Source organism: Xyrauchen texanus, chromosome 5 (genome assembly GCF_025860055.1).
Source record: "Xyrauchen texanus isolate HMW12.3.18 chromosome 5, RBS_HiC_50CHRs, whole genome shotgun sequence".
Classification (NCBI taxonomy): Eukaryota; Metazoa; Chordata; class Actinopteri; order Cypriniformes; family Catostomidae; genus Xyrauchen; species Xyrauchen texanus.
This window is the reverse complement of record NC_068280.1, coordinates 27,706,095-27,714,817: the sequence shown is the minus strand read 5'-3', so window position 1 is coordinate 27,714,817 and position 8,723 is coordinate 27,706,095.

Below are 8,723 nucleotides of genomic sequence, written 5' to 3'. Positions count from 1 at the left end.
AGGATGGCAAGAAGACTTGATAAGTATCACTATGGTAACTGCCTAGCAACCATATGGGGTTACCCTAGCAACCGAGTAACAAATCACATATCTCTGCAACAGAACAACATAAAGACTTCTGGCTTTGTTCATGGGACTCAGGGTAGCAAGGATCAATCAATCAATCAATCAATCAATCCATCCATCCATCCATCTATCTATCTATCCATCTATCTATCTATCTATCTATCTATCTATCTATCTATCTATCTATCTATCTATCTATCTATCTATCTGAGGGTCAATATCTATCTATCTATCTATCTGTCTCTCTGTCTGTCTGTTGTCTATCTATCTATCTGAGGGTCAATGTCTATCTATCTATCTATCTATCTATCTATCTATCTATCTATCTATCTATCTATCTATCTATCTATCTGAGGGTAAATATCTATCTATCTATCTCTCTATCTATCTGAGTGTCTGTCTATCTATCTATCTATCTATCTATCTATCTATCTATCTATCTATCTATCTATCTATCTATCTATCTATCTATCTATCTATCTATCTATCTAGCAACTAAGTTAAACTTTAAACTACTTTAAACTAATTTAAACTAAAATAATTTAAACTATAAACTACTTTAAACTAATTTAAACTTCAAACTAATTTAAACTACAAACTAATTTAAACTTCAAACTAATTTAAACTATAAACAAATTTAAAATTCAAACTACTTTAAACTTCTTCAAACTTTCTGGTCCAAACTTTCACAAGCCAACTTAAAGTTTGTCTCGATGAACTTTTTTTTCTAGTTATTATTATTATTCCACACAAAGTTTGGCGTGCTACTCCTCCCGCAGCTTTTGTCACAGACCCCTGAGTGAGGTGTCAAATCATGCGGCTCATTGAGGAGAGGTGTGCTATATCTTTTCTAAGCGATCAGGTGTACGATGTTCGCACAGCAGACGAAAAAGCGGCCAAAAATTCCCATTGACTTAACATTGCGGAATGTTCAGAAATTTAAATCCAAACTGATGTTTACACACACACACACACAGACAAAAAGGGCCTGACAGCCCTGCGTCTCTGCCTCTCTCTCTCCCTCAGAGGATTTATATTATCAAGCACACAATAAGTAATGTCTTAAAATCTTTATAGCCACACCCTAAAACATGCAAAAATATTAGCATCATGCTAACACATGCTAGCATCGCCTAGCAAAGTGCTAAAATTGTGCTAGCATCATGCTAACACATGCTAGCATTGCCTAGCGGAGTGCTCTAACATGCTAAAAACGTGCTAGCATCATGCTAACACATGCTAGCATCACCTAACAAAGTGCTGTAACATGCTAAAATGTGCTAGCTTCATGCTAACACATGCTATCATCACCTAGCGAAGTGTTAAAACATGCTAAAAACATGCTAGCATCATGTTAACACATGCTAGCATCTTCTAGTGAAGTGCTAAAACATTTTAAAACAAATGCTAACATCGACTAGCGAAGCGCTAAATCATGCTAAAAACATCCTAGCATCATGTTAACACATGTTAGCATCACCTAGCGAAGTGCAAAACATATTAAAAATATACTAGCATCATGCTAACACATGCTAGCATCGCCTAGCGAAGTGCTAAAACATGCTAAAAACATGATAACACCATGCTAGCATCACCTAGTGAAGTGCTAAAACATTCTAAAAATGTGCTATCATCATGCTAACATAAACATAACATCTACATGCTACCATCATGAAAAACAAATGCTAACAACATTCTATCACCATTATTTTAGTGCTTAGCAACAAGTTAGAAAATGCTATTTGACAAGTTTTGCCACGGCAAGCACCACTCACATTTTCTTCAGGAAATGTACCTATCTAGTTAGTGGTGAGTGCCAAAGGCAAGGCATCACTATTGTTCTCTTGCATACTTATTCTGCTTCTTCTTATTATTATTCCACACAAAGTTTGGTGCGCTACTCCTCCCGCAGCTTTTGTCACAGACCCCTGAGTGAGGTGTCAAATCGTGCGGCTCATTGAGGAGAGGTGCGCTTTATCTTTTCTAAGCGATCGGGTGTACGATGTTCGCAGAGCGGACGAAAAAGTGGCCATAAAAGTCCCATTGACTTAACATTGCGGAATGTTCAGAAATGTAAATCCCAACTGACATTTTCACACACACAGACAAAAAGGGCCTGGCAGCCCTGCATCTCTTCCTCTTTCTCTCTCCCTCAGTGGATTTATATTATCAAGCAGCCAATAAGTATTGACCTAAAATCTTCATAGCCACACCATAAAATGTAATAGCATCATTTAGCATCATGCTAACACATACTAGCATCGCCTAGTAAAGTGCAAAAACATGCTAAAAATGTGTTACCATCATGCTAACACATGCTAGCATCGCCTAGCAAAGTGCTAAAACATGCTAAAAACGTGCTAACATCAAGCTAACACATGCTAGCATCGCCTAGCGAAGTGCTACAACATGCTAAAACCGTGTTAGCGTCATGCTAACACATGCAAACATCGCCTAGCGAAGTGCTAAGACATGCTAATTCCGTGCTAACATCATGCTAACACATGCTAGAATCCCCTAGCGAAGTGCTAACACATGGAAAATTCTATGACCATTATTTTAGTGCTTAGCAACAAGTTAGAAAATGCTATTTGACGAGTTTTGCCACGGCAAGCACCACTCACATTTTCTTCAGGAAATGTACCTATCTAGTTATTATTATTATTCTGAGACTAAAATTATCAAGACTAACTCCTCCTTGAGCTTTTAAGCTACATAAACCAAACTCGGCACAGACCTTCAGACTAATCCCGAATAGTGTGCTATATCTTTTTTAACTGATCGGTCTTCCGCTATACCCGTATCCGACTTCCGAACAGGACTGATTTTCCATTGACTCCCATTCAAGGTGTGAAAACCTTTTCCTGTAATAACTCCTTTAGAGGATTCAGTCTACTTCCTATCAAGCCACCACTCACACTTTATATCTATCAGTCCATCACTCTCTTTTCTATCTTTACATCACTCTTTTATTTCTTTCACTATCACTTTAAAACCCTATCTCTGCACCAGAAAATCGTAGAGACTTATGGGTTGATTTATTTCAATCAGGATGGCAATGAGACTTGATAAGTATCACTATGGTAACTGCCTAGCAACCAGATGGGGTTACCCTAGCAACCGAGTAACAAATCATATATCTCTGCACCAGAAAATCATAGAAACTTATTGGTTGGTTTATTTCAATCAGGATGGCAAGGAGACTTGATAAGTATCACTATGGTAACTGCCTAGCAACCAGATGTGGTTACCATAGCAACCGAGTAACAAATCACATATCTCTGCACCAGAAAATCATAGAGACTTCTGGGTTTATTTATTTCAATCAGGATGGCAAGGATACTTTATAAGTATCACTCTGGTAACTCCCTAGCAACCAGATGGGGTTACCCTAGCAACCGAGTAACAAATAACATATCACTGCACCAGAAAATCATAGACACTTCTGGGTTGATTTATTTCACTCAGCATGGAAAGGAGCCTTGATAAGTATCACTCTGGTAACTTCATAGCAACCAGATGGGGTTACCCTAGCAACCAAGTAACAAATCACATATCTTTGAACCAGAACATTGTAAAGACTTAGGAGTTGACATATTTCACACAGGTTGGCAAGGAGTTTTTTGAGTATCACCTTGGTAACTACCTAGCAACCAGATGGTGTTACCTTAGCAGCCAAGTAACAAATCACATATCTCTGCACCAGAACAACATAAAGACTTCTGGCTTTGTTCATGGGACTCAGGGTAGCAAGGATCAATCTATCTATCTATCTATCTATCTATCTATCTATCTATCTATCTATCTATCTATCTATCTATCTATCTATCTATCTATCTATCTGAGGGTCAATATCTATCTATCTATCTATCTATCTATCTATCTATCTATCTATCTATCTATCTATCTATCTATCTATCTATCTTTCTGTCTGTCTATCTATCTATCTATCTATCTATCTATCTATCTATCTATCTATCTATCTATCTATCTATCTATCTGTCTATCTGTCTATCTATCTATCTCTGAGAATCAATATATATCTATCTATCTGTCACGATCCCCTGTTGTCTGCCCTGTGTTTCTCACTTGTCATCTGTCCCGGACTACACTTCCCATAATTCCCTGCCCTCATCACTGCCAGTTTCATTGTTCTCACCTGTGTTTAATTTAATCATCATCCCCGTGTATTTAAGCCCTGTTGTTTGTTCATTTGTGGTCGGTTGATAAAGGTAATGTTTGTTCTTGACTGTGTTGCTGTGCCCTCCGTGGATATTTCTCATGTTTGTATTTTGGTTTTCCCCTCGTGGATGTTTTATTTGTTCCCTGTGTTGTTTTGTTATTTTGAGTTATCCTGTTCACCTTTTGTTCTCCTGTTAAAAAAACTGCATGTAGATCCTCACTCCTCGTCTGCCTTCATTACAGAACAACCGACCAAATAATGGATCTAGCAGCTCGACTAACGGCGTACTTTGTGGAACTATGCCAGGCAGATTTAAGAAGCGTTTCTTGAAGAAACACTATATCGTATTTCATAAACTTAAGAGAAATAACCTTCCTTCTTTTTATGGGGTTCCTCCACCCATTCACATTCTACATGGATAGAGACAATCCACTCATATTAATATTTGATATTTTGACATGTAAGAAAAAATAGATTATGTGTCAAAAACAAGATTAAAAAGACCACATTCCAACATTAGTGCTTAAATCAAAACCCGAAATTTCCCCAGAATCAAACAGAAAAAATAAAAACATATGCATTAACCCTGCGTACGACAGCACCATCTGGCGTCTATACCTCCAAACTCAAACAGTCCATGTACACCTATGAGAGCCCCAGCGACAACCTTGCCGTTGGATTGCTCAAGTCCGGTGTTTCTATTTTGTGAGACAGAATTACACAGCAAAAGATAATCTATAAAACAAACTCCAGCCAATAGGCTGAATAAAAACAGAGAGTATGTAGATTTATCCATAAAACTGTTCTGAAGGTGTGTTACTGTACTGTACAACATAAACTCCAGCTCAAATAGAATGCACAGATTCTTCAAACAGTCAAACGAATACTCAGTGAAACAGTCCACTCGACTGCAACATGAGAGCAAACAAATTACTTAATCACTCCAATGTCTTTGCAAGAACTACTCCAAAAAAACAATCTACAGCCGCTAGGCAGAACCAGCACAAAATATTACATGCATAATCTTAAAACAGTCAAGCGAATATTCAGTGAGCCGGACCACTCAGCTGCACTGTGAGTACAACAAGATGACTTGCTCACTCCATTAACTTTATGAAGGACACAGCTTGCTGTGGGCATGTGAATGTTTTATGGCAATCCTTAGCATCTATTCTCAATTTGGCCAGGAATATCAGTGCAAAAACTACCTTCCATTGGTGTAAAAGTTTCTTGCATTCCTTGAATTGATCACGTTTCTCACTTGTCAAATTCGCAAAGTCTGGGGAAAAGAAAATGCTGTGTTTTTTCCAATAAAGCCTGCCTGTAGTCCTCGCCTCACACAACACAAGATCTTTATCAGATGATCTCAGAAATTTGACCAGAATTGATCAGGACCCTGCCTCCCTCTACAGGTCAATGAGCAGGGACCCTGTGAGCTCGCTCGATTTCCAGCTTATGGCCTGCTATGTCGAGCAGATTCGGAAAGAGCCCATCCAGCAATTCCAAAGATTCCAATGATACAGAGGTTATTCTGCTGGCTACGGTCCTCCATGTCCTCCAACTTCTCCTAGACATGCTCCAAATCCACCTTTGGGCACTAACAGATAAGCAAATAATTCCATCACTAATGACTCCAGATAATCTATCCATTTCTCAACATCCCCCACTCTTGTAACTTTTATCAGCATTGCCGACATGTTTAGCATCTCCTGCCAGAGTGTATCGAATCTCACCGGTTTATGTCATAATAAGTATTAAAACTAGCTCAGAGCTCGCTGTTCACATGTCCGGTCCCCGCGTGGCATCACGTGACTCAAACAGTTATAACTCTTGAATGGTATAAGATATTTTCACAAAATTTTAGACACTTATGTCTGGTGAGGTTTGGAAGACAAATGAAAAAATTGCATACCTTTGCCTCTTGGTGGTGCTATAACAGTCAGGAATGTAAAAAATTACATATCTGTTTAATACCTAACCTGATGTTTCTCAATATTATGGCACTTTAACATTGTTTTATCTGTTTAATACATAATATATTTTGCATGTGAACTTAAAGGATCTTAAACACATCACATGACTCAAACAGTTATAACTCTTGAATGAAATAAGATATTTTCAAAAGATTTTAGACACTTATGTATGGGGACATTTGGAGGACACTTGAAATAATATATTTTACATGTGAACTTAAAGGACCTTAAAGGAACCCCATTAATCACTGCTTGCAGCTATATTTATTATTATTATTATTATTCTGCCCTAAAACAGATCATGCAGATCAAACTTTAAGGCCTAGAGACTTGAAATTTTGAGGAAATAAAATTATAGAATAAAAAATATAGAAAGCTGAAAATAATATATTTCCTGCCTCATCCTATGAACAGACTCTACCTACAATGTTGTTGTGTACTCACGAGAGAGAGAGAGAGAGATAGAGAGAGAGAGAGATGGAGCGTGTGCGATCACCTGTTGACACACCCAATCAGAGATGCTTACTTTTTCAACTTATCTTTAAATATAATTTATATATATATATATATTATATATGGTGAAATAATAGGGGCTTTCTCAGCAAATAGTTGTATATGCGATTAAATGCGATTAATCACAATTAATTAATCGGGACATCGTGTAAATAATTAGATTAAATGTTTAATCGATTAACAGCCTAAATATATATATATATATTAGGGCTGTCGATTTAATGCATTAATTCATTGCGATTAATTTTACAAAAATAACGCGTTAAAACAATTTACGCAATTAATCGCATGCCCCTGGACCATAATAAGGAAGATTCCTGCGAAATGCAAGCTTGTAGTACCACCTGTTTACTCCAGAGGGCAGTAAGTGAAATTTCAGCTGTATGAGCAACGCGCAGTTTATACAGTGAAGAAAACACTTCAGTAGGCAGAACAACACAAACATACGTTACGGTCTTGCCTTCGAAACACTTGATGGAGCACAAATCCGAACTAAGGGATCTCAAGATGTGTTTAAAGATTGAGTATTAAACTATATTTAACTTGACACAGTGACCTAAACATTTTATGTTTGTGACACAACGCACCCGAGACGATACACAAGCATGTCTGACGTAGGTGTAAATTGACTGGGTCCTTAAACAAGCCCTCATAATAAATTACGAACTGATTGACAAATTCACTTGTGAAATGGATTGCTGTGAACTGTGTGCCAATGAATGGATTATGATCAATATATATATATATATATATATATATATATATATATATATATATATATATATATATATATATATATATATATATATATTTTCAAATATTTAAAGATAACTATGTATAATTATATATTGATATAAATATGTGTTAGGGGTATAACAGTTGTGACCCGGACCAGATATGGAGAAAGAAGACCAGGAGTCGAGAAGTTCAATTAAAGAATCAAAAATTTACTGAAGTATAGTCTGCAGTGAAATTGGTAGAGCCAGCGGCAAAGTCTCACGAGGAGATCGAAAGCCAACTCGTACCTTACACAAAATCTTACATCAATTATACCATTTGCAAGGCCGTACATTCCATTATTTTACTCCTGATTGGCTAAAAGACCATAAAGTCACAACATATAGACAGCTATGCGGCCTATCAACATTAATCAGCGCACTTGTCGTCCGAGCCCGAGATTTACATCTGAAGTGACCTCGCAGATGGTCGCGGGGCGTCTTCGAGTCGGCCTGGTGTGCATCCCTGGGTTCAAAACCTGGGTAGAAAGTCAAACGCACACACAAAACACTGACGAACGACAGTTCTTCTCTGGGCATAAGAGAGCCAGAGCACCACGTTATCAGGCCATTTAAACCAAAACAGAGAGATAAAATATTCACTCCACGGGCAGAGGAGAGAGGTAGAAATATCATACATTTCTTCCCTAAAGAAATAATAAGAGAAAATCACACTTCTGCTATTCAGGTATTATTACATAGGACTTTAAACCATATAATTAGTCATGGAAAGGTAACAATCAAACACAGAATACATCTGGAACCTATGTTTAACGCATTCTCCCTGCCCCCGAAGAGACTGGAGCCTCACAGATAAGCTTATCCCCAAAAGACCTTCAGCCTACGTGCAGGACAGAGAGAAAGTCTCTGGAATGTTCCTAAAAGAGACTAGTTAGCATTCAACACACATATGATTCAAAGTATATTTCAGTTATGCATAAGAAAATAGAATTGATTATGTGATCATGCATATAGTTAATTCATCACTTTATTAAAGAAGTTAAGCAACAGAATACAGATAGATATTGATATAAAAGGATATATATATATATATATATATATATATATATATATATATATATATATATATATATATGTATTGATATATCTGAAGAGACAAGGGATTTTGACCCTCACCCTTCATATGTATAATCATTATATATTGAATTATTGTTATATGATGGGCTTTCTCAGCAAATATTTGTATAAGCT